Source organism: Pelodiscus sinensis, chromosome 9, assembly GCF_052426305.1.
Source record: "Pelodiscus sinensis isolate ZL-2025 chromosome 9, ASM5242630v1, whole genome shotgun sequence".
In the NCBI taxonomy this organism is placed as follows: Eukaryota; Metazoa; Chordata; order Testudines; family Trionychidae; genus Pelodiscus; species Pelodiscus sinensis.
The window spans coordinates 58,812,929-58,821,152 of NC_143060.1; the positions used below are offsets into that span (position 1 = coordinate 58,812,929).

Sequence of the window (8,224 nt, forward strand, 5' to 3'; positions counted from 1 at the left end):
TAGGTAGTTCGGACTAGGGTCCTATTCTGAACTACCGTTACTCCTCGTGAAACGAGGTGTACCGGTAGTTCGGAATAGGCACCCTAGTCCGAACTACCTAGTTCGAGCCCCGTGTAGCCGTGCTACACGGGGTTCGAAGCAGCGGGGATTTAAAAATGGCAGCTCCCCGCTTATGCTAATGAAGCCCGGGAAATTCAAATCCCGGGCTTCATTAGCAAGTGCGGTATGCATACATTACCCTCCTAGTTCGAACTAGGAGGGTAGTGTAGACATTCCCTCCATGCCCAATATTTCCTCTAGGCATGCACACTGCAGCCTCATTCTTGGCAGATGCCTAACCCCTACCTGAGCGCACACAGCGCTATCTAATTTTGAATAGGTGTCTGGTCATCTGTCTGCTGCATGCTCCCCAAAGCCATTCACAATCCATGGTAGACATTCCGTTGTCCTGTCCAGCAGGTGGTCTGTGAGCAACCTCCCAACTACCACCTTGGCTCACTCAGGCAAAGTCATACAAAATAGCAGGGTGCAGGGCCCAAAGGAGACAACTTCCCTTCTCTTCAGCCTACAGCAGGGATGGGCAATAATTCTTGATGGGGGCCCACTCCAAGAATTTGGAAAGTGGCCAAGGGCCACACTCTCCCGTAATATCAATGAAGGAGGTGCAGGGTCTGGGATGGAGGTTAGGTGCAGAAAGGAGCTTGGGGTGAGGGAGGGAGTTTGGGTTAAGGAAGTGGTTGTAACGTGGGGCACTGCACAGAGCTGCAGGGGGTTAGATTGTGACCTAGGTAGGGAATTGGGGTACAGGAGGGGGTACAGGAGAATGAGGTGCAGGGGTTTAGGGTGTGAGCCAGGGCAGGGGACTGCGGTGCCGGATCTGGGAGGTATGGGTGCAGGAGGGGGGCAGAGGATTTGGTACGTGGAGTAGGGGATAGGAATGGGGGGCAGAGGGTTGGGGGAGGGAGGGGCTGCAGTGCCAGAGACAGGCTCTGTCCAGGATACTTACCAGCCAGCAGCCCAGCACTTACCTGAAGCAGCCTCCCTGCCTGCCCCGTCCTGCACAAGCTGCAGCCATGTGTTCTGTGACCTTGCCCCCGAGGGGGAGGGGCATGGTGCTTCTTGGCCGCCTCTCACTGTAACAGGTAGCGCCCTCTGGCCAGTGTCTGACCAAAAACAGGCCAAGGGGATTGTGGGGGGGCAGGAGCAGAGCCAAAAACCTTCCCCCTCCCTTCCAGGCTCACAGATTTTAAAGCGAAACCCCTCGACAGCTGCATTTCTGAGTGGCAGGGAGGTGGGCAAAGTAAGCGGGAGCCTGCCTGGGGCTCCCTGCAGCGCCTGTGGGCGGATCTGGTGGCTTGTGGGCTGGATTTTGCCCAGGCCTGGCCTACTGTATGAGACCGATATCCAGGGTGTAGGAAACCCTCATTCAAATCCTCACCTCTGCCCGAGGGAAGAAAGGATTTCAACAGCATCTGCCACCACTCGGGGAAGTGCCCTTCCCAGCAAGCTAGAGAGTGGTTCTAAGGCCCTTTTTGTGGCTCAGTAATTAGTCTGTTGTTCAATGCAAGTGGAAGCTCTTCAACAGGAGAGATTGAGAGAGCTCCTCGCCGGAATATCCCCTCACTCTGCTTAGAGCACTGACCGGAGAGTCGGCTGATTCCCTTTGCTCCTGAGGATGTGGGACTTGAAGCAGGGTTCCCCCACCCTCTGTACTAGGCACAAGGTTATGAAGGAGGTGTCCTCCTAGATTTTCGTTCCTGCAATTTAGGCAACCAAGTGCCAGTCTTAGTGTGGGGATCACTGGTCCAGGAACAAGGATGCAGCCTGCACTTGGGAACCTACTCCTGAGCGATGGGCTTAAACTTTACCCTTGTCAGGGTCTCCCACTGGCTAGTGAGCTGGCTTTTCAGATCACCTTCCTCTGGTGCCTATTTCTCTCCTTTCATTACATAGGAAGCCAGCCACCTACCTCAGGGGATGTCTACACTACAAAGTTAATTCGAACTAACAACCCTTCTTTTCCCCCTCCCCCAGTACGTAGCCTGGCTCAGTCAGTGAACAAGTGGCGGTGCAAAGACTTTATGTGCTGCTTCCCCCCCTCCTCCCAAAGCAATCATGATCTGTGGGCAGGGAAACGGGAAGTGTCCTGATCCTGACCCTTCTAGGACAGCCCGGGGCCACTTCAGAAATTTCTGTTGTGGCCCCCGGTCAAAAATTATTGCTAACTCCTGGGCTAGATGAACCTTTGGTCTGACCCACTTTGGCTGGTAGGGGTGTCAGAATTAAATCATAAAACAAGTCTTTAGCATAGAGTTTTGTTAAACGCCATTCTTACTCATCCAGCCTAATGAGCATTGATGGATCTATCCTCCATGAATTTATCTAGCTCTTTTTTTTTTTAACCATGTTAAAGTCCTTGCTCCTTTTTTCCACACCAGTCATGATTTCATGAACCTCTGTCATATCTCCACATACCCCATCTCCTCTTAGAAGACAATTCCCAGTCTTGTTAATCTCTCTTCATATGGCAGCTAGGGATAGAAGTGACTAGTGGACTAGAGGATGAGCATAAGCTTATCGGATAGTCGACTAGTGATGCAGCAAGGGTGGGGGAGCAAAAGCCAGTGCTGGGGAGAGAGAACTGGCTTAAAAACTGGCTCTTTCCAGTCTTGTTTCCATGGGGGACAGGGGAGGTAGAGACACAGCGGGAAACAGAGGAAGCGGGGACTGAAACAGTCTCCACTCCTGCTGCTTCTTCTGTGATTATGATTTTGAAACGGACAAGAGCCCCGGCAGGGGGACTGTTCTCAAGAGAGCCTAAAGCAGTGAAATGATACAAAATTAAATGCTAAAAGACGTTCTCTTAATTTTGATGCATCCCAACTTCTCCAGTCAGATTATTAACATTCTAAATGTTCACAACCATGTTTCACTCGCAGGCTTATTTTTGTTCAAATCGGTTTAATTCATTCTGCTGTTTTAGTACACGCAAACATATTTGTACATTCCAATATATTAGTACAGTATTAGGATATTCATAACCAGTGTTTTTTTGTTGCCATAGGCCCCGATACTTTAATTGAATGGGATTCCCCTCTTGGAAACCAGCTTGTGACCACATATTACTGCAATACCAGGTCGATGCGTGGAGTGGACGGAGCAAGCTCCTGTTCCGACCCCCTGTTCCAAAAATCCATTTAATATAGAGATCTCAGATAGAGATCATATCAGATATTAAACTGATAAGAACAGATTGACGTTTATTTAGAGAATTTTTAAAGACAAACAATACATAAATTATGATAGACAATTTTGAGTAACAAGTAGGACTGAGAGAATGGGTACATCCGGTAGCCTGCTTGAGGTACGGTGGTAGGGGGGATCTATGCCCTGGGGGCCTGGGTTTATGGCCCGTGGTGGGGCGTTTGGGCCCCCCCGGGGGGGCCCATTGGTGGGATGCCTTCCTCCTTTGGAATGATGATCTAGGCCTTTCATTGAGGGGTGCGAAGAATAGGTAGTTCCTGAGGGAGGGGGAGGCTTGGGGCGGGGGGGTTTGGAGTGTGGCTAGTTAGAAGCCCAAAGTGAATGGAAACAAGGGGGGGTGTGGGGCCCCGGATGTATACGGCCAATGGGGTGGTTATCCGGTTAGCGGATGGGGGTTTGGTGGCGGTGCTCATTCCGAGGTTGAACTGGTAGTTTAAGTGGGTTGGGTTTGGATTCGGTAGGGTGAGCATCGCACCATTGGTTGGGTTGTGGGGGCGTACGCAGGGTCAGTGTGCCTGGGAGTGAATGCAGGGATCATAGGACCAATTGAGGGGGCTGTCCGTTGTGGGAGGGCAAGCGTGCCTGGTTTGTGACTTGGAGTCGGGTGAAGGTTCTAGTGGTCTATATTTTGGGGAGCGGGAGGGGAGGTACAATTCAATCATACCTACATACATACTTAAACCTACACAGTCACACTCGCAGTCATTCCTCCATATGTACGGGACAAGAGTTGGATTGTGGAATGGCCTAGTGGGGTAGGGTAGGGGGGTTAGTAGGGGCGGGGAGTCTAGTGGTTGGGGGGGTACTGACACACCCATACTAATCAGACCTATGCCCCGGGTGTAATCCACGATCTGCTCCTGGTTTCTGTGTTGAGAATGTGTAGGCATAAGCATAGTAGACCTTCAGTTCCCCGACTTCCGTGTCCCTTGGCTTCCCTTATTACCGTATCCTGGTCCCCGTTGTTGCTCCCGCCTGGAGGGGGGGTAGGAGACCCCCCTAAGCAAGTAAATGGTGGGTAAGTTGAGTGTGGAAAGTAATGACTGACCAGGCGGGGCAGGATACGGGCCCAGGATCGGCGCTGAGAGACGAAGCACAAGGGTTAAGAGGTTGGTTACCAGGGGAGTATTTCCGGAGACAGGAGTGGGTCCCGCGGCGTCCTCTTCAGCTGCATCCATGTCCTCTTGGTCAGGTCGTGTTACACACCCGGGGGATTTTTTTTTTTTTTTTTTTTTTTTTAAGTATATATTAAGTATTAGTAGGGGAAGTTAGGGTAGGGATGGAGGTAGTGGCAGAGTTATGGGGGACGGGGGGCGTAGAGGGGGGGAGGGAGGTTGCGGGACCTAGACAATTGGACTCATTCAACAACTACATGCACACGGGGGGGGGGAAGGCGGGGTGGTGGCACACATTGCTATTCTAATTGGTCCTTGAGGTTCAGGTGGGCTGTGGTTCCGGGAGTTGGAATTGGCGGTGGCCAGTGACATGTTCGATGTAAATGTCCCGGGACCTGAAACCATCAGGCGGCGCATCAGGTTAGCGTATTTTTTCCCGATGTTACACGCCTCCAGGGTTGCCTCATTTTTGGGGTCCCAGGAGCCCAGCGCCCCCACTAGCAGGACGTAGAGGTCCACCGTGTAACCTTGCGCCCGTAAAGTGTCCACCAGCCCGGAGTATTTTGCGATTTTTCTTAAGCGGGCCGCCTGGAGTGCAGCTGGCCGGTTCTCGAAGGGGACGGACACCTCAATCATTGTGATTTTCTTAGTTTCTTCTTGAGTAATCACAATGTCCGGACGGAGGGAGCAGTTTGACCCTGGGATGACGGCGTCCTCGAGCACCGTGCCAAGTGTCGGGGGGAGCGCCTTCACTATACGGGCTTGGATGGCGTTGTGGCGTAGTTTCCAGGCTGTTGAGTGGGTCGTGCAACCGCAGAGGACGTGGAGAAGGGTCTCGTCATAGTTACCGCACCGCCTGCAGCGTTTATCCCGGTTCCCATGGCGAATGGCCGCGTTGAGGGGGACGCAGTTGAGGCGCGCTCTATGGATGAAGCGCCAGTCTGCTACTACACTTGATCTTAGCCAAAAGGCCGAGAAGCGATTAAAATATTAAAATTCCTGAAGTGACCCCCCACACAGTGAAAATTATTGTCCGCCCTGGGGTTAGGTGATTGGTCTTTTCTGGCCTTACAATCTGCCAAGTACATGTGGCACTGAGCAGCCTCTGATGATTCCATGTGCAGCCTGCTTGATTCCTAGAACTAACATTGAGTGAGTAGGGGAAATGCAGGGGGGAGAGGCTCAAATATGCAGAGGGGCTGGCCAGGGGCAGGACAGGGTGTGGCGGTGACATCACAAGGCCTTTTTCGGCATCTCCGCTTGTTGGTTAAAGGACCATGACAGGTGGTGAACTCACAGAGAGTCCATGACAACAGCCAGGTAGGACAGGATGCGGGGCCGGGGCAATTTCAGACTCCCGTAGCTTTCCGGCCGGGAGTCATCTCGAGGTCTGCTCTTCTTACATTAAGTGCTATTAGGCCTCGAACATGAACACTAAGAAGAATCTTCTTGGAGTGTTATACAAATCCAATTCTGAGAAAAGAGACACATCTCTGCGGAGAAGGTAAGAGCCTGTGATAGATTTGGTGCTGATGCTGCCTGACCTATCGGGTGCTGGCCAAATGCAAGGTCTGGGAAACATTAAAATTGGAACGATTCCTTACCACTAGGGACAGTGGATTTTGTGTCTTTTGTTTCCCTTTTCCCATAGCTTCCTGCCCTGCCAGAGTCTCACTGTTGAGTGGATGAGATAGTGATAGGGAGAAGACTCAGGACTTTGTTCTCTTGAAGACCCAGCAAATGAGCCAGAATGTGTCATCTGCTTGGGGAATTGTTCAGCTTCTCTACATTGGTTGGGTCTGAGCAGTTCCTGATTCTGTCAGGAGTGGATTGTTACACCCAACTATCTGCCCTTTGGCTAAGGAGGTGGAGGATCTGTGTGTGTGTGTGTGTGTGTGTGTGTGTGTGTGTGTGTGTGTGTGTGTGTCACTGCCAGGAGTGTATACTACAAGGTGCCCTATTAGATGGAGTCCTTACAGATGATGTGGTGCAGTAGAGCCCCATTTTCTCAGCCTTCCATTGTGCAGCTTTCCATGTTGACCTAATAACCAGCGCATGCAGGGCCAGCAGCTAATATACTGGTATTAGCAGCTAAGCCACAAGTCCCTTTAATATTTCAGAGCTGTAAATGCTCCAGCCTTTCTCAAACTGCCTGTAGAGTTTGTTCTTGTGAACGTTTCCGGGATTATCTTTTGACATCTCTTGCTCTGTCAGACTTGTCTCCCCTTGGAGTACTGTTTTAACCCATCCCTTCTTTTCCAGCTGTGTTCAAACTCCGGAACAGGGGACATCGCAGCCCTCCCAGATGGTGGTGACGCAGCCCTTGCAGGAGACGTCGAAGTTCTCCTGGACTGTGGCTCCGCAGCTCTCCTGGGTGAGAGCTTCCCTGGCCCCACCACCCACTCTTCCCATCCCCACACCCACTCTTCCGGCTCAGCCTTGCTGCCATTGCCTGTCACAGTTACTGAGCCAGGGCCCCCGCCAGTTGCAGCAGTGCTGTTCTCACGTATGGGAGCACATCTCAAGCCCAGAGAAGGATCCGTTCCGCCTGCCCCGGGCAAAGGTGGCTTCTGAGTCGGCAGACGGAGCAGAGGGGACAAGCGGCACCACCAAGCCCCTACCGACCATCCAGCCTCCCGCTGCTGCAGCCTATGGCCCTGCCACCAACCGTGCGCAGCCTAAGAAGCAAATGGCTCCTAAGAATCCAGCACCGCCGCCCGGGGAGAGGAATCCGCTGGGGGCGCTCCAGGCGGGGACTGGCCTCTTGCCCAGCTCCCGCCTCTGCGCCTCCCAGCAGCAGCAGGAACAACAGCTACAGCCGCAGCCACAGCCGCACCCACCACAGCACCCAGGGATGTCGATCCCGACCTGCACCCACGGCCGCTCCGTCAGGAGCCCTGGCGCGGTGGCGAGGCCAGAGCCGGAGGCTGCAGTCCCCACGACGTCGTATACGATCAACCTCACGAGCAAGGCGACCAGGCTGCCGATGCGACGCCACCTGGAGAACCACGGGGGGGGGATGAATCCCTTTGGAGACAACAGGCTCCTCTCCCAAGGCAGGGCCAGCATGGAGCAGATCTCGTTAATGAAGATCTCACTGGTGACCGTGCAGAACCACTATGACGATGAGCAGTACGAGGAGGATCCGGCGCCGGGTGCCGTGAACCAGGAGCTGGTGCGCAGGTGCACGGAGTGGCTGCGCGGGGTAGAGGAAGCGAGGAGAGAGGGCCAGCTGGAAACCCCGCCCTACCTGGGTGACCCTTGAGCCTGAGGGGTGGAGAACCATCTCAATAGAGGACGGGTGCATTGATTTTGTGTTTGTGCACATAAAGAAACGCTTTTTATGTATTTGAATAAATAATTAAAGCCTTTTGTGTTGCAACAGCAGATTCTTGGGAACTGTGAATGGGACTGTTCATCTGTTACAGGCATCTGATTTTATTCAATTCTGGGTTTGAAAGATAAGCAGTGATTACAGAAAGATAAGGATGGGCCGATTAAGAGCCGGAGAATGTGCAGGTTATGTTGGATAACCTTAATTTCCCTGCTAGACTAAAATGTCTGGAAGATAGATAGCTCTTACCCGGACATACAGTTTGGGTAAAAAAATCCGACATTTTAAAGTTGCTACCCACTAATCATACTGTCGTGTTAGTGAGAACCTTTTCTCTGTGTGCCATGTTGTTCAAAAACCTAAAGTCACAGCAAAACAGCATTTAATTAAAAAAATTCCTGCATCACAAAATTATGAACAAATGTAAAAAATTCATTTGGCAGGGCAGTGCTGGCATTAGGCATAAGCAAGCTAAAAAGATTGAGCAGCTATTTGCTTTCTTAGTGTTGGA

At 52.1% G+C, this 8,224-nt stretch overlaps 1 non-coding gene across 1 annotated transcript; it reads right to left on the minus strand.

Moving 5' to 3' along the window:
- Positions 1 to 3,100: 3,100 nt before the first annotated feature.
- LOC149523945 (U2 spliceosomal RNA) lies at positions 3,101 to 3,286 on the minus strand. Its single transcript, XR_016350319.1, has one exon. It is a non-coding gene; the product is annotated as a U2 spliceosomal RNA (small nuclear RNA).
- Between the last annotated feature and the right edge of the window lie 4,938 nt (positions 3,287 to 8,224).